Source organism: Physeter macrocephalus, chromosome 20 (assembly GCF_002837175.3).
Source record: "Physeter macrocephalus isolate SW-GA chromosome 20, ASM283717v5, whole genome shotgun sequence".
Taxonomy (NCBI): domain Eukaryota; kingdom Metazoa; phylum Chordata; class Mammalia; order Artiodactyla; family Physeteridae; genus Physeter; species Physeter macrocephalus.
Window position 1 is genome coordinate 4,026,778 of NC_041233.1, and position 23,927 is coordinate 4,050,704.

At 43.5% G+C, this 23,927-nt stretch overlaps 1 protein-coding gene across 2 annotated transcripts in view; it reads left to right on the top strand.

Moving 5' to 3' along the window:
* Positions 1 to 21,157, top strand: part of MAP10 (microtubule associated protein 10) — a 106,522-nt gene extending 85,365 nt beyond the window's left edge. The window contains exon 3 of one of the 2 annotated variants that reach the window (XM_028481056.2): positions 21,084 to 21,157. The gene's annotated coding sequence lies outside the window, so the exon portion shown is untranslated. Of the gene's footprint in view, positions 1 to 13,956; positions 14,213 to 21,083 lie in introns of those variants that run through there. The other variant, XM_028481052.1, reaches the window with a different exon arrangement.
* The last annotated feature ends 2,770 nt before the right edge of the window (positions 21,158 to 23,927 follow it).

Genomic DNA, 23,927 nt, shown 5'->3' on the forward strand with positions numbered 1-23,927 from the left:
CACTCTCCCCAGGCCCATCCTTCCTGCCCTTCTTATTCTGTCAGAGAGCTGTCACCGTGGGCAGCCTCTAATTCACAGCCTGTCTCTTTCGGCTGTTTCTGAGCTTGATCTGCCTAAGCTTTGTACTTGAGCCCATCACTCTGCATGAGAGGATGTTCCTGAGAGAGGGTACATTGTCACCTTCATCCCTTTCTTCAAATGGAAATGAGTTCTGTTATGCAATCATTGGCTGACATATAATTTGTTCTTGCTGTGATCTGGTTGACAACTGTACATTAAAAGAAAGCCTTGAAGCCAACAGCACCCAAGCTGAAATCTTCCTGTTATTTCCCAAAGAGAAGGACAAAAAGCAAAATGTAGCAGAAAATACTGGAGGCAAATGGAAGATTTTCATTAGTGTTGGATGGCCACCTCCACACTGCTGGAATTCCAAGGGCTATACTTCAGCCAGTTGTATTAAATGCTTTCCTTTTGGTCCATTTTCGTGGCCAGAGTGACTGCCACCTCTGTGTTTTGTGTGAAACTTCTCTTCAAACCAGATGTCTGCCATTTTGTTCTAGTTCATGGTGCCTTTTGGCTTGAAGATACATTGTGTGTCCAAAGGAGACATTCAAAATGATGTGGTTGAATGACAGTTATGTTGTTTTCAAGGTCTTGAGGTCAGTACTGGACATGATAACTTTGCATTCTTTTACACATACCTTTGGTGAAAATCCTATTTATTTCCTGGATTAGTCATAATTACCAATAGTCAGGATGCTTCTGAAAACCACAGAATGTCAGCACGGGAACAATGTTTAAAGATCATCTAATCTAAGTTGATTATTTTTTAGATTAGGAAACGAAAGCACACACACAAAAAGAAACTGGTCAAGATCATATTCCTCCCTTCTTTATTTTCACTGAGAACTCTTATCATTCGGCACCACCTGCCTCCTGCTTTGAACTCCTCGCAGAGACTAGCATGGATGTTGGCTATAGTCTACTGGGTGCATATATATACTTGGAGATTAAATAGTAATAATGGCTACTATTTGTTCAACATGGGCTATGCAAAGTGGTTTATTATACTATCTATTCTCCTCCTAACAACTTTACAATGTCTGTAAAAAATAATGTTACGAATGAAGAAACTGTAGTTGAGAGAACTTGAAGTAACTGGCCAAAGGTCACACAAGTAATCAGTCATAGAGATGGGTTTCCATTCAGTTCTTTCAGCCTCAAACATGAATGCTTCTTCCACAATATCATTCTGACTTGCAAGCAGTATAGTTTTTAAAGGTGCAGTTAAAATTCTTAGGATTTCAGTAGGAGCAATCTGGTTCAATTTGTGTCTCTCCTGACAGTTACGTGATCCAGACTCGAATACAAGCTTGAAAGAGCTGAAGACTCACAGACTGTAGACAGTTTGCAACAAAGAGTATCAACAAAAAAAAAAATAAGCTTTACATGCCTGGGGGCTGAAGGAGTACGAATCTTGGACAAAAATAGGATTTCATCTATACTCGCTAGTGTGAGATGAAATTTTCTATCACCAGAGTGACTTAGAATATGGAAATCAGAATTATAGGAGCTAAAAAATTCAAGGTTCTTGAAGGCTCACTGGTATCTCCTACGGGGACACCTTGCCAAAAAGGAATGGCTCTCTGACATAAAATTCCAGGCCTCAGTGCCTGAGAGGAAGAAGGGATTCTTGAAACAAGGGCATGGTTTGTCCAGTGTGGTAGGCAGAATAATGACCTCCAAAGCTGTCCATGTCTTAGAATCTGTGAATACATTAGGTTACATGGCAAAGGAGAATTAAGGTTGCAGACAGAGCTAAATTTACGAATCAGATGACCTTGCAATGGAGAGATTATCCTGGATTATTGGGGTGAGCCCCGTGAAGTCACAAGGGTCCTTATAAGTGGAAGAGGGAGGCAGAAGAGAAGAGTCAGATGTGATGCTGGAAGCAAGGTTGGAGTGAGGTTATGTAGGTACTCAGTTTGCCACTGCTGGCTTTAAAGATGGAGGAAGACGCTGTGATCTAAGGAATGCAAGCAGCTTCTAGAGGCTGGAAAAGGCAAGGAAATGCATTCTCCCTTAGAGCTCCCAGAAGGAACACAGCCCTACTGAAGCCTTGATTTTTTTAGGACTTAGGACCTCCAGACTGTAAGATAATAAATTTGTGCTTTTTGAAGCTCTAAGCTGTGGTATCAATAATTTGTTACAGCAGTAATAGGAAACTAATACATCCATAAACTCTGAAGACCAGAAGGCCGTGGGATGATGTATTCAAAGTGCTACAAACAAAACTAAACAAAACAAAACTGTCAACCAAGAATCCTACATCTGGTGAAATTATTCCTCAAGAGTGAGTGAGAATGTCTCCAGATAAACAAAAGCTGAAGGAGTTCATTATCACTTTACCTGACTTGTAGGAAACGTCTGAGGAGGTTCTAAACGGTGAAATAATGGACATGAGAGAGCAACTCAAAGCCATATAAAGAAATAAAGAACTCAGTCAAGGCAAATTCATGGGTAATTTTAAAATGCTAGTATTATTGTAACATTGGTTTGTAAAGGCACATTTGGTTTTCTACATGATTTAAAAGATTAATATGGTTAAAGAAAAATAATTATTAATCTAAAAGCTAGGATTATTATAACTTTGGTTTATAACTCCAAATTTTGTTTTCTACAGAATTTAAGAAATGAATAAATTTAGAAGAATTTTTAATTTATGTTTTGTGGCACACAGTGTGTAATGATGTAATTTTGTTACATCAACAACCAAAGGGAGTGGGACAGAGCTGTAAAGGAGCAGAGTTTGTGTATGTCGTTAAAGTTAACCTGATATTAATTCAAATTAGAGTGTTATAACCTTAGGATGTTAAATGTATAATCTCCATGGTAACCACAAAGAAAATAGCTATAGAATATACACAGAAGAAAGTGAGAGAGGAGTTTAAATGTTCACTACAAAAAAATCAACTAAAACACAAAAAGAAGACAGTAACGCAGGACATGAAGGACAAAAATGCTGCAATACATATAAAAAACAAACAGCACAATACAGAATTAAGTCCCTCCTCAGTAATTACTTTACGTGTAAATAGATTGACTGCTCCAATCAAAAGACAAAGATTGGCAGAATGGATAAAAACACATGATTCAACTATATGCTATCTAAAAGAGACTCACTTAAGATCCAAGACACAAATAGTTTGAAAGTGAAAGGATGGAAAAAAGATATTTCATGCAAATAGTAACCAAAGGAGAGCAGGAGTGGTTACACTAATATCACACAAAATAGACTTTAAGTAAAAAAAAATTTACAAGAAACCAAGAACATTATATACTAATAAAAGGTTCAATACAGTAAGAAGATATAACAATTATAAACATTCATGCACCTAGTAGACCATCAAAATAATTGAAGCAGACGATGACAGAAATGAAGGGAGAAATAGACAGTTCTACAACACTAGTTGTTGGCTTCAATACTCCACCCCACTCTCAATAATGGATAGAACAAGCAGACAGAGAAAAGCAAGGAAATAGAGGAGTTAAACAACAATAAACCAGCTAGATTTCACAGACATATACCAAACACCCTACCCAACAACAAAAGCATACACATTCATCTCAAGTGCACATGGGACAGGTTCCAGGATAGACCATATGTTAGTCCACAAATTGAGTCTCAATAGACTAAAAAAGATAGATATTCTACAAAGTGTCTCCTCCAACCACAATGGGATAAAGTTAGAAATCCGTAACAAAAAGAAAACTGGGAAATTCACAAGTCTGTAAAAATTAAACAACACATTGTTAAGCAGCCAATAGATAGAAAAAGAAATCACAAGGGAAATTAGAAAATACTTGGAGACAATAAAAACAAAAACACATTATACCAGAACTTGTGGGACACAACTTTTATTAATAGCTATAAATGTTTACATTAAAAAAGAAGAAAGACCTCAAATCAATAATCTAACTTTACAACTTAAGGAACTGAAAAAGAAGAACCAAGTAAACCCAAAGCTAGAAGAAGGAAAGAAATAATAAAGATTCAAGCAGAGATAAACAAAATAGAGAAGAGAAAAAGAATAGAGATGATCAACAAAACCAAAAACTGCATCTTAGAAAAGATCAACAAATTGACAAACTGTCATGTAGAAGGAATAAGATAAAAAGAGAAGACTCAAATTACTAAACTCAGAATAAAAGTGGGGACATTACTACCAATTCTACACAAATAAAAAGGATTATAAGAGAGTACTATAAAAAACTATACACTATCAAACTGGAAAACCTGGATGAAATGACAAATTTTTAGAAACATAAAACCTATCTAGACAAAATTATGAAGAAATATAAAATCTAAGTAAGATTTAGGAGATTGTATCAGTAATCAAAATCTCCCAACAGAGAAAAGCCATGAAACTGAGCTTCACTGGTGAATTCTACCAAACACTTAAAAAAATGGCACCAATTTTTCTCAGATTTTTCCCAAAAATTGAAGAGGAGAGAACACTTCCTAATTCATTCCATAGGCCAGCATTACTCTGATACAAAAGGCAAAGACACTACAAGAAAAGAAAACTAGAGACCAATATCCATATCCAATGTGGACACTGATGAAAAAAAATCCTCAATAAAATATGAGCAGCTAAATTCAGCAGCATATTAAAAGGATTATACACCATGACCAAGTGAGTTTTATTCCTGGAATGCAAGGATTGTTCAGCATACAAATATCACTCAATATAATACACCACATTAATAGAATGAAAGGGGAATAAATATATGATAATCTCGATGCCAGAGAAAGTGTCTGACAAAATCCTACACCCATTCATTATAAAACCAATCAACAAACCAGGAATAGAAGGGAACTACCTCAAAATAATCAAGGCCATATATGGAAAACTCACAGTGAACATCATACTAATGGTGAAAGACTGACACTTTTCCTCCAAGATCAGGAAAAAGGTAAGGATGCCTGTTTTTGCCACTTCCATTCAACATAGTCCTGAAAGTCCTAGCCAGAGCAATTAAGCAAGAAGAAGAAATAAAAGGCATCCAAATTGGAAAGGAAGAAATAAAATTATCTAAGTTCACAGATGTTATTATCTTATATGTAGAAAGCCCTAAAGATTACACACGCACACACACACACACACACACACAAACAGAACTAATAAATGAATTCAGCAAGGTAGCAGGATGCAAAGTCAACATATAAAATCAGTTGCATTTCAATAGACTAACAATAAACAATCTGAAAAGGAAATCACAAAAACAATTCCATTTACAATACCATCAAAAAGAATAAAATATTTAGGAATTAACTAAGGAGGTGAAAACTTGTACAGTAAAGTCTACAAAACATTGCTTAAAGAAGTTTAAGAAGACATAAATAGATAGAAAATATCCATGTTCATGGACTGGAAGAATTAATATTGTTAGGATATCGAATTTACCCAAAGTGTTCTACAGATTCGAAGCAGTCTGTATAGAAACCCCAAATATGTTTCTTTTCAGAAATAGAAAACCCATCCTAAAATCCATATGACATGTCAAGAGACTCCAAATAGCGAAAACAATCTTTAAAAGGAAGATCAAAGCTGGAGGACTCACACTTCTTGATTGTAAAACTTATTACAAAGCTATAATAATCAAGACAGTATCAAAATAGACATATAGACCAATGGATTATAATTGAAAACCCAGAAATGAACCCTTGATTTTTGACAAATGTGACAAGACCATTCATTGGGAGAAAAAACAGTCTTTTCAACAAACGGTGCTGGGAAAACCAGACATCCACATGAAAAAGAGTAAGTTGGGCCCTTATCTAATACCATATACAAACATTAACTCAAAATGGGTTAAAAACCTAAATGTAAGACCTAAAACTATAAAACTCTTAAAAGAAAACATAGAATAAAATTTCATGACATTGTATTTGGCAATGTTTTCTTGGATAGGATACCAAAGGACAGGGAACAAAAGAAATAAGACACAAACTGAATTTCACTAAAATGTAATCAAAAGACACCATCAAGGAAGTAAAAAGGCAACCCACAGAATGGAAAGAAATATTTGTAAATCACATATCTGATAAAGGATTACTATCCAGAATATATAGGGAACTCCTAAAACTCAACAACAGAAAAAGAAACAACCCAATTCAAAATGGAAAAAGAACTTGAATAACCATTTCTCAAAAGAATACATGCAAGTGGCCAATAAGCACATAAAAAGCTGCTCAACATCATTAGGGAAATGCAAATCTAAACTATAATGAGATACCACCTTACACCCATTAGGATGACTACTATCAAAACACACGCACACGCACTCGCACACACACACACACAAGAAATAACAAGTGTTAGTGAGGATGTGGAAAAATCAGAATTCTTGTACACTGTTGGTGGGAATGTAAAATGGTACATCTGATGTAGAAAATAGTATGGCATTTCCTCAAAAAATTAAAAACAGAATTACCATATGATCTAGCAGTTCCATTTCTGGGTATATACCCAAAGAAGTGAAAGCAGGGTCTCAAAGAGATATTTGTACACTCATGTTCATAGCAGCATTATTCACAGTAGCTAAAACGTAGAAGCAACCCAAGGGTCCATTTACAATGAATAGATAAGCAAAATGTAATATATACACACAATGAAACCTTAAAAACCTTAAAAAGGTTGGGAAATTCTGACATATGCTACAACATGGATGAACCCATATTATGCTAAAAGAAATAAGCCAGTCACGAAAAGATTGATACTGTATAATTCCACTTATAGGAGGTACAGTGTGCCCTCCCATCTGTGGGTTCCACACCCACGGATTCAACCAACTGCAGATCAAAAATATTTTTTAAAAAATTTCAGAATGTTCGAAAAAGCAAAACTTAAATTTGCTGCACACTGGCAAATACTTATATAGTATTTGAATTGTATTTACAACTATTTACATCACATTTACATTGAATTAGGTACTATTAGTAATCTAGAGGTGATTTAAAGTATATGGGAGGATGTGTATAAAATAGTACACCATTTTACATAAGGGACTTGAACATCCTTGGATTTTGGTATCCACAGGGGATCCTGGAACCCATCCCCCATGGATACTGAGGGATGGCTGTACTTAAGTGTATTCAAAATCAGGGAGACTAATGGTATAATGGTAGTTGCCAGGGACTGAGGGGAGGAGGGGTTGGAGAGTTATTAATAGGTATAGAATTTCAGTTTTATAGGATGAAAAGAATTCTAGAGATAGATGGTGGTGATGGCTGCACAACATTATGAATGTATTTAATACCATTGGACTGTACACTTAAAAATGGTTAAGATGGTAAATTTTATGTTATGTGTATTTTATCACAATATAAAAATGGAAAAACAAAACTCTTCTGAACCATCGTGCTATCAGATGAACCTCTGATGACAAAGAGAAGAGATGCAATGATTTCAATAATGTTTTAAAATTACTCCTTTGTGCCAGACTCCAGACTAGACACTTTATATGCTTCAGTGAAGAGAGCCAGGGCATCCTTTAGCATGGGGTTAAAGAATTCATGCTGCGATTTTCTTTTCCAGGTGAGAGGGCTGCCAATTTGGGCTGGGTTCAGCCGGCTGGCTCTTCTCTGCTGGACTTGGCTGGGCTCACTCACACGTCTGTGGTCCATCCACTCCCATTCATCTTGTAGGCTGTGTGCTGGGGCGGGAGGCGGGGGCTGTTTAAGCTGAGCAATAGGAATGAAAGGTCATATGTCATATGTCCGTGACATCCCTCATCATCCAGCAGGCCTGCTTGGGCTTACTCACTTGGGGCAGAAGGGTTCCAAGTACAGCAGCAGGGCAAGTGCTTTTCAAGTCTCCGACTGCATCACACTTGCTACTGTCCAAAGAAGGCTACGTGGTCAACCCAAACATGGGGGAAAGGAAGACCTCAGCTCTTGATGGAAGGAGTTATGAAACCACATGCCAGGGTGTGAATTATGGGGGTTGGGGGCGAGGAGACCTCATGACCATTTGTGCAATCTAGCCCAATTTTAAAAGCGAAACAGCCATGGCCCAAAGACAAGGACGTGTTCCTTGGCAATATTTGACATTGAAGGTGAGTCTGATCAGTCTAAAATGCAAAGAGCCTCTTAAAATACTATCCAAAGCATTCATGCTTAAATAACCCACCACATGAGAAAGAGACACAGAATTCCTACAATATCGTTTCACTGAAAGAAACGTGGTCCCTTTTACAATGGAAAGCTGAGATGCTCTTGAAATAAAACAATGGATGTTGGTGACTGGATCAAGACCTCTGTTCTTATTTCTTCCCTCTTTCTAGATCCACTTCTTAAAAGCCTAGAGTCTCAACCGTACATTTTGAAACCCACTTCAATTGCAGGGCTGCTTAGGGCAGGGCCTGATTCCACGGGCCTCTCCTGGGCTCAAGCTGTCACCATCCTACTTGGCAAGACCCCTGACTCCATTTCTAATCCCCGAGCCCCAGTGGCTGGAGTTGCCAGGTGTCAGAGAGGCACTCCGCTGATAAGAGCAAGAGTACTTACCCACACACCGACTGCCAAGCTCTGAATGTTTAGGTGAGGCTGAATGAGAAAAACAATTGCCTGTCAGAACACTTAATTGCATTTGAGGAACCTTGTGTCCATCTTTCTTTTTGACAGGTGCCCTCAGATTTCTTTTCCGAGATCCAGGACTCTCAGCTGATGCTGGCTTCAGTCTGAGTGAGCGAGGGAAAAGCTGTCACTGCCCGTTAGATTTGGGAGGGTGCCTACGGACTCTCCTAGCTTTGAGGAAAGCTGGCGATGAAAAAGGAGCATCTGAGCTATAGTAGCAGCCAGTGAGGTCCTGGGGTGAATGGCATTTTACTTTTGTACACACCATGCTCACAAAAGGGGGTTTCAGGTGGCCTCCAAGAATATAGGTATATCAGAATGTGAAGAATAAATCAGAATGAAGGGAAAAATAAGGGCAAAAAGAATTAGTGAAACACTAATTGGACACACTTTTAGGCGAGTCGCTCAGAAAAAATATAACCGATTACATGAGTCCCAGTGTTCATGAAATAGAATTCAGTTAGTTCCTCAGGAGAAGAGCATTTCTTTCTACTCTTAGGCTTTGAAACCCATTTCCCCCAAGGGTCCTTACAGCGAGGATGGCCTGCAATGCTGTGAACAGGGTCCTCACCGACTTCCTGATACAAATACTGTGATGACCTGTGTCCTTCGGCTGCAAGTCAGGAACCCCTGAGGCCTGGTGTGCCACAGATGGGCGTCCTCAGCCCAAATGCCTGAGACGGCCAAACAGACAGACCAGGCTCGGTGGGTTTGAATATGCCAGTCTATTTCAAGGGGCATAGAAAATCCATCAGCGAGGGTTCTAACCTGTGGACCCCTGCGGGATTTTTGACAAAGTACCAACAGTTCTTCAGAGGTTCCCCCAAACTGGGTTCCTCTCCTTAGAAAAGAGACACTTAACTAACTGACAGGAGAGATTTGTCCCACCAGTTCTGGGAAGGTTCTGGACCACATCTCGGTCGGGGAGGGGCAGGGAGAGCAGGGAAGCTAAAGCCACAGGACTACGTAGGGAACAGGGAGGGAAACGGTGAGGCTGTCGCAGAAAGGTCCCAAGCCCCGCATGACTCCAGAGCCCTAGCTCGTAAGGAGGAAAGAGTACGCTGGTCCAGCACAGGCGCTGGAGTTGGGCACACCTGGACCCAGCATCATCACTGGTGGCACTGGGCAGGGGACAATCTCTCGGACCCCAGACTCCTTCGGTGAAAATGACTTAACGTATTTGCTACTACTTAGCTGCAGCAAACAAGAAAACTCAATTAGTCCAACTTAAACAGGACTATTGTTCATCTCACACAGCTAGAAGGCCCAGGTGTGCAGTCCAGGGCTGGTAGGATGGCTCAGCAGTGTCACCAAGGACTCAGGCTCTTTCTTTTGTTTAAATAATATTTGTTTATTGAGTAAATGATTATGATATATACATATAACATGGAAAATCATATTCATGTTTGCCCAGTGTCCAATAAAAAAGGTTTTTTTCCCTTTTAAAAAAATTTTTTATTTTATATAGGAGTACAGTTGATTTACAATGTTGTGTTAGTTTCTGCTGTACAGCAAAGTGAATCAGTTATACATATATATATATTCACTCTTTTTTAGATTCTTTTCCCATATAGGCCATTAGAGTATTGAGTAGAGTTCCCTGTGCTTTACAGCAGATCCTTGTTTGTTATCTATTTTAGGCTCTTTCTAACTTTCTTTTCCACCATCTTTGATTTGTAACTTTCATCCTCATGAGGCCCCTCTAGGCTTTGTGTCTGTCCTGTCCTCCAACTGGGAGGAAGGCAGACGAAACAAAGCCTGCTGCTGTGAAGCTTTGTTATTTTCTCCAGAGGAGGAGAAATTTCAGCTTATCTCCCATTAGTCAGAAGTATGTCACGTGGTCATACTGCAAGGAAGTCTGGGAAGATTGCTGTTGTCTGCCCTCCTTTAAATTACAGAAACACAAGGGAAGGGTCCTACTTGGCATGCTGATGCCATTTCACGTCACTTGTCCCAAGCCAGTAATGTGTTTCTGTCTTGAAAGCATTTCACCCACTGCCTGGAACACGGAAGGCACACAGTAAATGTTACTGTTACTCACATGCCACAGAGCAGAGTCCCCCCAAAACTCCGCTTTGTCTGGCTGGACCCAAGGGGTTGTCAACCAAGTGTCCCAGGTTTTCCAGATCGTCACAGTTTAAATTGTTTGTGGTCTAAACATGCATTAGATAACCATTTGGGATGCAGAAAATATGATCCCCATACCATGAAGAAGTTCTGGTGACAGGGGTTGGAGTAAAAATTAATTGATATGGTTTTCAGAGAGTCAACAGATAAGCCCAGGGAACGGTAGAAATATATCCATGAGGTATTTCTATATAGAAATACAGCAACATAATCACTGTGCTCTGAAAAATCAGAGACTTTCAATCTCTGAGGAAAATCTAAGCTGTAAGGAAAGAGTAGGGTGGTTTTCTTCACCCAGTGAAAATTATGGAGAGGAAAAGGATTTTCTTATGGAACTTAATGCCAATTTACCAGAGCGAGGAGTCAGAGCTCTGACCTTCAGCCTGCTTCCCAAGGAGACTGGATATAAGCCCTCGGGCTCTACATACTGAGGAGTTGCTTACAACACAGGCCCTGAGGGGACAGGGTGGTGACCACGATTAGCCCTGGGGCCCTGATCTTTCTGCAGTTCCCTTCCCAGGGTCTAGTGGGAGCCCCGGAGCTCCCTGGAGGGAGCTCGACCCTCCCCACTCCGCCACTCTGTGGTTGGGAAGCAAGAAGGAATACAGGGGGCTTCCCTGGTGGCGCAGGGGTTGATGAGAGTCCGCCTGCCGATGCAGGGGACGCGGGTTCGTGCCCCGGTCCGGGAAGATCCCACATGCCGCGGAGCGGCTGGGCCCGTGAGCCATGGCCGCTGAGCCTGCGCGTCCGGAGCCTGTGCGAGCTACCAGCTCTGCTCTCTGCGGTGCGTGAGCTTCTAATGAGAAACGACGGGCAGCTGAGTGTGGCACCGAGGTGCGGTGCTCCGGACATCTCTAAGAAGGCCGGGTCGCTGTTGAACCTGGAAACATGATCTATTTCCTTGTCGGTGCATAAGTGTTCTTTCCAGCTCTATATGGAATTCCAGGTTTGCCCTGCTAACTCTCCAAGGCAAGGGCAACCCTATAGTGTATGTATAATGTGCACATGCTAATTAGAGAACAAAGTCACAAGAAATTGAGGGATGTTTGGTTGTTTGTTTGAACCAGCCAAGCATCACAGAGGTCAAAGCTTCCACAAAGTGACCGAGCCCTTTTCAGGTGCTCCATGACCCAGAAGCCTTCCCTTTCTGTCAAAAGCCAGAGCAGCCCCTGTCACCATCCCAGCTGTTAACGCTATGGGGAGGAGATGGGACAGAACAGAGAGGGAAGGCGGGAGACCAGTTCCTGGTCATAAGCAGCTCAAGCTTTCACTTTAGAGCAAATCCTTGGGAGAAAAGCAAATCTTAAATGCCAGGCTTGCATCTATAATACCTGACGCTGCTAATTTAGGAAGAGAAGTCACCAGACTCTGCCCTTTCTGGGGCCTCCAAGCCAGCTTGACCCTTCCAGGCATTACAACCTGCATGCCTCTGACAGTGAGGCGAGGGCTGGAAAATGTCGCTTTAAAAATGCCACACTCCTCTCTCTCTTGAAAATACTGGGAAATGTCATTCCAGAGCCCATGGCCATGGACACCGTTCCCCAGAGGATGCAGAGGAGAACCGCTGAGATACAGAACCAGGATGAGGAGAAATAGGAATGTGGAGGGGCTGGACTGCACTTTGTCACATCTTCCTAGAGGCCCCAGTGATTCCTTGTGAGAAGCGCAGGCAGAGCCTGCGAGCTGTCCCCTCTTCCTTTACTAATAGAGCCCTGGACTTTATGCTAGCCCATATGGCTACCCAGAGTGAAAGATCACAACCTCCAGCGTCCTTTGCTGCTCAGTGTGGCTATATGACTAAATTCTGGCTAATGGAAACTTCTGGAAAGGGTCCTTAAAATGCCGAGACATGCCCTTATTGTTCCCTTCCACGGTCCTGCTGTCTGGAATGGGTTTGTGATGTGATGACTGGACCTCAAGCAGCCACATTGGACCATGAAACCACTCTGGGATTGAGGACCACATTTGATAAAATGGCAAAATAGAAGGAATCTCGGTCACTTGGGTATTTTATTAAGTAGAGGAAACTTACCAGATTTGGACCACCTACTTTCAGACTGAATGTGAGAGAGAAATAAGCTTCCATCTTATTTTAGTTAATTCTTACTGGGGACTTTGCCATGCTTGCTGTTGAATCTATTCTTAACTAGCGTAGAAAGGAATGAGCTTTATACCAAAATCTCATTGTATCTTATTTGCAGTATGGATACTTATATCTACATATAGATATTTAACTAAGAATGCTTGAGAAGCTTCTTTAACCTAAATATCGATAAACACGATACGAGTGACTGAACCCACCGTAGACAGTCTTACACCCCGACGTATGCAATTTGGCGTTAAGACTACAGAAAACTGCATTAGACTGGCTGGTTTGGATCACTGCAGGGCTCTCGGCGTAGGGACTTCCTTAGGTGTCTGGCACCTGGCCCTGGGTGACTAGGGTGGGGGGAGAGTGAGCACCCCATAGAGGAGGTGATGGGGTGCCAGCTCTAGATGGGTTGGTTGGCAGGTGAAAGGTGAGCTTCCGGTTGCGTTGTTTACTGTCTGTGGGAACTGGCTGGCTCTGGGCGGGGCAGTCCCCTCTCAGGCCCCAGAGGCCAAAGCATCACATCTAGGAACTAGGAGATGTGGGTATTGCAGAAGGGCACAGTGTCATTCTCGAGCACCTGTGCTTGTCGAGGAGCCACCGACAGCTCCAGTCCTTACTCAGATCTCGCCTCGTCCGCTGGCCCTGTCAGAATCCCTCCTCCACTGCCCCTGTGTCTCCCAGGAAGTCCGTATCACCCTTTGTTTGTGGTCAAGCATATACGTGGTGATTCTGCCATCTGCTCCGGGAGCCCCTGAGAAACAGGGAGGTGTCAGTCAGCTCCATATCGCCTCCCAACGTCCTCCCCAGGCCTGGCACAAAGCGGGCCCCGCAGGTGCGTGTGAAATTGATGAAAACCCAGTGCCGAGCGCAGGAGGTCTGTGGATGTACGCTGACCGTGTGTGTGACGGTTTCCCCGAGGGGGTAAATTCCCCAGTCAGTTCTTGCTAAGGCAGTGATGGGGAGGTGAGCCGAGTTACTCTCTTTCCTGTGTTTATTCCTCAAATGCCGTGCGCTGTTAGGGGAAGGCAATTTCACTAGATAATTTGGGGACCGGGATTACTCCTTCTTTCTTAATGTTGAGTTATTTGCATTACAGGAATCCGCATTTACAACGATGAAAACCGCAACTCAATTTGGAATAAACCTGATGGGAGCACCACGCTCTTAAAAAAATCAGCAGGTTTAAGATAGGGAAGAAGAATCATTCCGTGGAAAATTTTCATCGCAAATTGAATTTTCTTTTTTTCGAGCGCTTTAATTTGCTCCTTCCGTGCTTTTGTTACTTGACTTAAAAAAGCAACTTTACATAGTGCTAATAGTGCCTAAGAGTTAAATATTTCCTTTCTGCATACGTGATGGCATCCGCAGTGTAGCTATTTCATTAGTAAATTAAATGATTTCTAATTATTCATGATGAGTCCACTTTCCAACAGCTATTTTATTATCTCCATATTTTTTCTCTGCAGCTCTTCGGAACAGTTTTTGCCCCTAATCAAACAGATCAACTTGTATTTTTTCCTTTCTCTCTCTCTCTCTTCATTACTCAAAAGAAACATTCTCAAATGCCTTTAACTTCAGGTCTCAGTAATGAACAAAAGGATACATTATCAAGGATAGCCTTTTCCAAAACTGTAATTTTAAAACTGTTTCATGTTTTTGGATGGCAGCCGGCAGTTGTAAGTAGGTACAAAGTGACATAAATCCAGTCCCCACTGTCTACTTTTTTTTTTTTTTGCTTGCATTGGGTCTTAGTTGTGGCTTGCCGGCTCCTTAGTTGTGCCACATGGGCTCCTTAGTTGCAGCTCAGGAGCTCCTTAGTTGCAGTTCGCTGGCTTCTTAGTTGTGTCATGCCAACTCTTAGTTGCGGCATGCATGTGGGATCTATTTCCCTGACCAGGGATAGAACCAGGGCCCCCTGTATTGGGAGAGTGGAGCATTAACCACTGCGCCACCAGGGATGTCCCCATTGTCTACTTTTTTAAAGGGTGCTTTTTAAGTCTCTGACAAAATTTGTTATTGGGGCTTTAATATAGAGAGCAAATTGAATCTTTATTTCTCTTTAAGACAAAGTGAACAACCTGCTGTATAAAAAAATAAATAAAATAAAATTCAAAAAAAAAGAGAAAGACAAAGTGAAGTCCCGTACCCTCCAAAATAACCAGCCAGGAACAAAATGAGGAGAAGTCACCTAAGCTTATTTTCTTTCTTTCTCTTTTTCCTTCGGAGGCCAATGGCCCTCCAAATACAATGGGGAACTACCATGCCTGTTCCTATAGCCAGGGTGATCTGGGCCGGTGTTGGTTGAGCAGTAAAGTGCAATAAAGAGCAGCAGTGACAGCTACTGCCATCAGGAGGCATTTAATTGTGTTACATAAAAAGCCAGTGATGGCACTGTCCATGGGACCAGCCCGTAGCTCGGACACCTGGCTGCAAGTACGTGACACATGGCACTCTGTCGAGAGATGCTGAATTGAGTTGTTGTATTGAGTTGATTTTTTCCTCTAAATAGGATTTAAAATATCATTCCCATCACAACAGCACAGAAAGAAATGGAGATCTGCCCACGAAAAATCCCATTAACTCGTTAAATAGCAGTATTTTCAAGAGTATATTAGTGAGAAGGGAATGTTCTGGAAATCATCAACTGGTAAAGACTCAGCTTATAAGGACTTTATTTTCAATAAAGAAGCAAAGAGAGAATCCTGAAGAGATCCAAACGCAGTCATCAGACCTCCCAGGGCCGACATCCTTCCCTCCTTCATGCTCTGCTCTTGACCTTGCTTCTTATTTCCCTGAGAAAATGGAAGTATCAGAAGAGCACTTCCACACAGCTCGCCATGCAGTCCTCCGCTTTGCCTGCCTTTGTCCCTATCCTGTACATCCTGGATGTGATACCCAAGCCCTCCGTTTCCATCAGGCCCCTCTCCTGTTGTTCGTTTCTCCCTCTATCATATAAACACGCCGTGCCAGCTCCCATCTCAATAATGGTAACCACGGCACTGCGGTTCCCAGGAAACCCCCTTGATCCCACGTCCTTCTCCCAGGCTGCGTCTTTTCCTTGCTTCCCTTTCCAGCGACGTTCCTAAGAGTTGGTTCCAACACCTGCCTCTTCCTCTTCCCCTTCTCTCATTGTCTCATGGACCTACCCTGGCCAGTCCTTCATCCCTTGCGTTCCTCGACCTCTGCGCTCGTCCAGGTGACCTGTGTGTCGCTGAATCCAGCTGTCAGTGTCTCTGTCTTTGATGACTCCTGCCTTCTCCACAGACTTCTTCCCTGGGGCTCTAGGACACCTCTTTTGTGGCCCCCTATTCCTTCTCAGCCCCAGTCTCACCAGCAGTTTCTCCTCCTCTTCTCTGCTTCCAAGAACTGGCTTCCCAGAAATCTACAGTTCTTTGTCCTTTGTTAAAGAGTCCTTTAAAATATGTCTTTTCTTCTTTCTCTGCTCACTCCCTGCTGCCCCACAGCTTTAAAGACATATATAGGAGGAAGATTTGCATATTTATTTCTCCATCTTGGACCTGTCTTCTGAATTCCACACTCACATACTTGACATCTCCCCTGAGGTTCTATAAGCTTCTCAAATTTGACATGTTCAAAGCCAAACTATTTTTATCCAGAAACACTCCCTCCATGGTCCTTTCCCATCGCAGTAAATGGCAAATTCATTCTTCAAGTTTCTCAGGTAAAAAATTCTTGAGGGCTTCCCTGGCGGCACAGTGGTTGAGAGTCCGCCTGCCGATGCAGGGGACACGGGTTCGTGCCCCGGTCCGGGAAGATCCCACGTGCCGCTGAGCGGCTGGGCCCGTGAGCCATGGCCGCTGAGCCTGCGCATCCGGAGCCTGTGCTCCGCAACGGGAGAGGCCACAGCAGTGAGAGGCCCGCGTAACGCAAAAAAAAAAGCTATTGCTCCTTTGAGAAAAAAAGATTTATAATGTTTCCAATGAAGGTGCCAATTAGACCATGAAAAAGTTCTGCAAATTAAAGGCATTAAGTAACTAGCAAAGAGGAGAACTGTTACAAACCCACAACGTTGAAGGAAAAGAGTTGTGTTATAAAAATGTGACCTCATTTGCCACTTAATAACCTGCTTACCAATGTCACTTTTCTTACAGTAAAATCCAGACTCAGTTTTAGAGTCCCTTCCTGGGTATAGAATATTGCAGTAAAATCTTGGGACCAAGCATTTAACTTTTCAGGAAGCAAAAAGCATTTTAAGACAATTTACTGCGCACCTCACACTCTGCCAGAAGATGGAGAGATTAAAAACTAGGCAACATAGATGGGCTCTGAGTCCAAGAATTTCTAATTTTACTAGAGATATGGAGGTATGAGGGATCACATTCTCAGAGGAATCGTGTATGTATCTTCTCAGGAGTAGTAGTTTGATTGTTTTGAATGAATGTGCCCCACGACTCAGTCAAGTAAAAAGTTTAACTGATTTTTTAATTTCCTGACTTGATTGGTTGTAGACTTACTAGCCCAAGGGAATTAGTATTTGGGCCCAAAGATGGCAAGTTCTGCCAACCCAATGATAGATCGCGTATTCCTTTTGTATCTTAAGCAAGGTGGATAGCGCACCAAGAGTACTGGCTTTCCTTTCTTGAAAAATTGGTATCTTCCTCAGTAGTAAGTGGATTCTGGGGGAACTTATTTTTTAAATATATTATATGAAAGCACTTGACAAATCTTGAGTCAGACTCCAGTGGTATGGAAGGCTGAATCAGGAAGCAGAGTCAAGCAATGGTAGACGCCCATTGATTCTTCCATTGGGTCTCTGGCCCCATCTGGTAAATTGCTACGTAGGTCCCTTGGGTCCCGGGGAGACCCTGACTCACTCAGCTTTGATCGTCTGCCTGCTGAGAGTGAGCAGGCATGCCACCCCTGCAGTGGCAAAGGGAAACTTCCAGCCTTATCCCCCTACCCAAGGGTTCCTAGGCGGTACTAAGCTGGTGCCTCTTTCTCTGTTGTGGCTGTGAAGACAGGAAGAATGGCATGTATGGTGAGGTTATGCTCTTCCAAAAGAGGTGTGGCTCCTGATGACAGGATCAGATTCCATGACACTGATCAGTGTCACTCAAGTCAGGCACAGACATGGTGTTAGGGACCAATGAGGTGAGAGTTCACCGGAGACTGACCCAAAGGTCCGCCATCTTGCCCTCTTTTCTTCTCTCTTGTGGACTGGGTTCCAGCCACCATCTCAGCCTCTGGAAGCTGGTGGTGGTAAGCAAAACCGTCCTTTATTCCTAAGCCATTTGCTACATCAAAACACAGTTCAGAAAGGAGGGAAGAACCAGGAGCTGTGTGGGCATTTCCTCCTTGGCTGCCTGACTGCCCTCACAGCTGCAAAGAAGACTTTGACTTGATGTGACCTTGAGGCCCCAGAGACTTTTCACAGGTGTCTATAAATTCAGACACTGTAGTTAGGGTCTCCCAAAGCAACAGCATTGGGCTGGGCCTTGGATTTTGTTGTCACAGAGTGAAAAATGACCACCAACCACCGTCTTCCATTTCAGTCGGGGACGGCATTGCTTGAGCCATTAAAGGACTCCTATGGGATTAGGAAGAGGTTGAGATTTCAAGCATTTTCCCCCTTGGTTCAGGACAAGACAACGTGGACATGCCTTTATCCCAGTGACATGGCTACCAAAAGTATCCAGGGTGGGAGGTCACAGAGTCATCTCACTGGCTGGTCTGCATGAGCAAGGCATAGGGCGGTGGGTCTGAATTTCTTCTGCTTCCTCATTTCTGTATTTCTGGGTTGTGCCTCGTGCACGATTGCAAAGGCAAACTGCAGTGAGTCGGAATGACCTGACATTTCTGTGACATCTCCTTTTGTTGCACCTGAATTCTCCCAGGGACCATACCACACAAGGGAAATGCACATGGAAAATATCTCATGAATGTCTCTAAGACACACAATAAAAACGGACTACTCAGAACTAGCCAAGGTCCAGTCTGGAGCCTGATGAACCCTCTTTGGCGATTTATAATGAATTGAGGAAATCTTGCAGCTAATTGTTACGTGCCTGTGTTACCTCTCGAGGGACAGATGCCATGTCAGGATGCTATGAGTTAGGCTGAAATTTGCCAACAATTCTGTAGCCCAGAGAAATGCTCAAGAGAGAAACGCCAGATGTTAGAGCTGGAATGGGCCGCAGAGACTGCTGGGTCCCACTGTGGATTTTTCCAGAGGCAAAATCACATGCAGTCCGGGTAATGACCTACCCAGGAGTGCACAGCTAAATGTGGCAATGCAGGCATTGGAGCCCAGGTCTGAACACCCCACTCTGTGCTTTATTTAAAGACTGCACTGTCCCTCTAGGAACCGTAGGTCTGCGTAAGCACAGGTAGCCAAACTGACGATGTTCCCGCTAACCAACTGAAATAGACCAAGGCTTCCTTCATCAGTCAGGAAGTCAGAAGCGCAAGGAAAGGATTTGGTCTTATAGGCTGGAGACGAAATGGCTGCTTTCAGTAGATTGCTAAGGAGCCAGCGAACAAGTCCAGACCCCGAGCAGCTTACAAACAAAATTCTCCCTTCGCCCAGACATCTGTGCTTCCTCAGTGGAGGCTGTGGACGCTTAGGGCCATGTCACTGTGCTGGCAGTGAAGACTCCCCTGTGATGTGGTTATTGTGCAATTCTCCTGTAAAGAGAGGTTAGCTCAAATTCAACAGGACGGCTTAAATTCAAACCAGGGTGCAGCGCCCGCTGTGCATTGGTTACAGTGGCACATCAAAGCTCTGAGAAAAGGAGTGGGGATTTCCTCGCCGCCCCCCAAGGCCCTGGAAGCGCTGCCCCGTGGCAAGCGGGGGAGTCGGTGTCTCGTTGTCAGGCGCACTCACGTCCGGTGATGCTGCAGGGTCCTCCTGCCTGGCATGTGGTGCCTTTTGTTCAAAAGGCTGGACCTCGCTTTGACGTAAGCTGGCAAAACCCAAGGACAGAGGGCCACCAGGGCGGGCCCCGCGACCGGAGCCTGGGAAGGGGTAAAAAAAAGCTGAATCCTTCCGGCCTGATGGGGTTCCGCACTTCACACAAGCAAATGGGCTCATTTTAAGAAAGGGCTGTTAAGCCAAACAGGAGATGAAAAGGGAGCCATGCAGGGCGAGACAGAGAGGAACGGAGGGAATGAGATCAGCTGGCTTTACTGAGCGCCTCCCTCGGGCAGGAAGCCAAGGGCCGGGCAAGGTCTGCTCTCAGGGGTGACTGTCACTTTCCGCCCACTCCCTTATCACCTGGGTGGCTCGCTCAAACATGAAAGTGTCAGCAATGAAAGAATGAAGGCTGCAGTGTTTTTTCAGGAAGAGATCCATCCAGTACAGGGATTCACTAAGCGACACGGTGCATTTGCTGTGGGCCCAGAGAGGGACAGACTTGTCAGACTGGGAACAGCTTTCCCAGTAGAGGTTGGCTTGGACTTTACTGGGTGGTATTAGTTTCTATGTAGCATCCTCTCTTGTGAACAAGTAAGGCTGTATTAGTCTTATTACGGAGTGAAGAGCCACCTGACTGTCGCAGACAGTAATCCCTTTGTGATAGGATCCAGTACAAACAAAAGAAAACACAGGTTGAACAACGGACTGGTCTTCTCTTGGGTGGCAGCAAGGCCAACAGCCTTTCACTTGGTCTGACTCCCCTGCATGCTGTGATTCAGGACCCCCCACCAACTCCTGCCCCTGACCCTCCTCCTTGCCTCCCAGATAATTCTCCAGGTTCACCAAAATGGACATATACAGAGCTCTTCTCTGTCTCTTGTCCTAAATAGACACGTATGGAGCTCTGGTCTGTCCCTCTCTCGGGAGAAGTGTCAATAACCCACATTTTTCCAAACTTACGTTCGTCCATTTATTCTTTCTTTCCTTCAATGCTACTGATTGAGCACCGGCCACGTGTCAAGCACTGGGCTAGGTGCAGGGGATTCAATAACAAACACTGGAATCTATAGTTGGGTGGACGGGTCAGGGGATGCCCGCGGAGGCTGGGCGGGTGGGCGCGTGGTGGGAGCTCCAATGCTGTTTCCCTGGAGAGGGAAGGATGAGGCCCCCGGGGTGGGCAGGGGTCGGTGGCTGAAGGCTTGTGACAATGCCAAGAGTCCCTCCTCTTCATCGGGTCGACTTACCCGTTGACACTCTTGGGGCACGTTCCTCTCTCTCAGCGTTTTAAAGAAATGCCTGCCTCCCAGTGACGCGTTAGCAGAGGAGCAGAGGGTTTTCTCATTTTACAGGTGAAGAAACTCGAGATCCACGGAGGTGACAGGGCCGGCCAAGGTGACACGGGAGCCCAAAGTAGAAGTTGAACCGTCAGCGAGGTCCGTGACAAGAGAGGGAAATGTGAATCTACTGCCCAAGGAGAACCCAGTTAATACATGGTATAAATCCTTTACATGATTTTTTAAAAAACCAAACTCCCTGGTTGAAACTTAATCAGGAATTGTGTTTTGCAAGCTGGGACACTGAAGGTCAAGGCTGTGGAACTGCACTCCACACATCTCTGATCCTGCCTCCTAAAGTACAGCCAGACCGAGGACGGTGTCACCATGCAGACTGAAGCCCATTCCTGCCTCGGGGAAGGAATGGGCTTCACTAACTATCTCTATAATCAGTGTGGGCCAACAGCAGACTAAATGGTTTTAGTTCAAGGGGATAAATATAAAACAAGTGACCTTTGATATATGGAAATGCAGAAGGAAGAGCCCAGGATCAGTCATTCAAAACCACAGGTAGATAGTGACCTATCTTCTCTGTTCTAAGGGGAGCTGAGGATGGCACCCACACCCTAAGCCTTTGGGATGAGGGCAGCATAACTTGATATACATCAAAGTGCTTAGGGCAGTTCTGGGCACATGGTAAACGCTCAATTTGTTAGCTGTCCTTGTCCTTAGGTTCCCTTAAAGATATGGGCACCCAGCTTGAGAAGCATGGTGGTAGAAACGTCTTCTAAAAGCACAAGGCTCCCCCAGGATCCAGCAGCACCATGATTGTACCTGTAGGAGAATGAGATCAAGCTAGACACGGGACATGTCTTCCTATAACACCCAGCACTTGATCGCGTAAACAGCGTTCACGATACAGCAGAGGAGGTTAAGTGATTCACAGGTGTTCATGTAAAATGGCACAGTGCTGGATCCTAGTGTGGATAGTCAAGAAGAGGTGAGACCAGTATAAATAGACAGAATACATCCCAGGGGAAGAGTGATGTAGCTAAAAGTGGGATGTTGCAAAACGATCACAGGTTTTTAATTTTATTTGTAACAATGTTATATTTAATTAAATGTATAATTTATAAAAATCACTGGGAGGCCAGATCTGAGTGATACATAACAAGGAGAAGAAGATATACTGTTTTCCACGTGAAAGGCCATCCTTTTCAATGCCTTCCATCAGTTTAACAAACCCATGCTCTCTGTCCTCCATTTTCTGGCTGATCCTTCAACCCAGTCTACGGACCAGAGATTCAGCGACGAATGAAGAAACTTCACCGTTTGTAAAAGCCCGTAACCCTTAAAGTCACAGTGCGAGAAGATAAATCCGCATAGTCAAAATCATCCTTAAAATTCTATTTAGTCTTTTGCTCAAACAAGAGAGCTACAGGCGGCCGGGGAAGTCTAAGTTCAACAATATTTAAAGGCAATTCTTTTCTTTAAAAGGGATCTAATCATTGTTAAATGGCTTCTAGAGTAGAAGAATGGGTAGTACCTGCACCTTTAAATTTTGTCTCCACCACATTTAAGATTAAGTCATTTTATTATTATTTTACAATTTTTTACTGAATGACTCCCTTGTTGGTCCCCCATTGGTTATATGCACACAAGGGAGTGTTATATGGGTACACAGGGTTGTTATATGAACACATGGGGTTGTTATGTGTGTACACAGGGTTGTTATATGCACACACGCGGTTGTTGTGTGTGTGTACAGGGTTGTTATATGCACACACGGGGTTGTTATGTGTGTGTACAGGGCTGTTATATGCACACACGGGGTTGTTATGTGTGTGTACAGGGCTGTTATATGCACACATGGGGTTGTTATATGTGTATACAGGGTTGCTATATGCACACACGGTGTTGCCATGTGCACACACAGGGATGTTAGGTGTGTATACAAGGGTTGTCATGTGCGTTGTTACGTGCGCACACCGGGTTATCCCACTGCACCTTTGTTTCATTTGATGATCTCTCTCAGCTTAGTCTCTGAAGGATACAGATAGAAACTACCTACTCTCTTTGTGTGCTTTCCTACACAGCTACATGCTTTGACCTCCTGGAGGCAGCTTTTCCCCTTGCTCTAGATTTTTTTTAAAAAATTAATTTATTTTATTTATTTATTTTTGGCTGCATTGGGTCTTCGTTGCTGCACGTGGGCTTTCTCTAACTGTGGTGAGCGGGGGCTACTCTTCGTTGCGGTGCACGGGCTTCTCATTGCGGTGGCTTCTCTTGTTGCAGAGCACGGGCTCTAGGTGCACGGGCTTTAGTAGTTGTGGCTCATGGGCTCAGTAGTTGTGGCTTGCGGGCTTAGTTGCTCTGAGGCATGTGGGACCTTCCTGGACCAGGGCTCGAACCCATGTCCCCTGCACTGGCAGGCAGATTCTTAACCACTGCACCACCAGGGAAGTCCCCCCGCCACCCTTGCTTTAGATTTAACCAGAGTGTATTTTCATAATGATCTTGCTCATCTAACTTACACATGGCCATGGTGTGAGTCAGTACCTTTCACTTTAGCAGCAGTGGGCCCTGCCTGTGACCTCCTGTCTACCGAAAGCCCGTAGCAGTCTGCCATGGTAAATCTGACTGCTGTCTAATACTCCTCCCACCTGCGATGTATAATCTTTGGTCTGTAAATGTTTAATTGATAATGATCTCAACATTTCCAATATGTCTATTTAATACTTTGTTTAAATTCTAGCACAGCTAAGTGCCAGTGCCAACATTGACTATTTATCTGACAAAGGATTTGTATCAAGAATATATAAAGAAGTACTAAAACTCAGTTACAAGAAGATAGTCAAATAGAAGAAAATGGGGAAAAAATTGAATGGGGAGAAAAAAAAAAGAAAATACGGGAAGAAA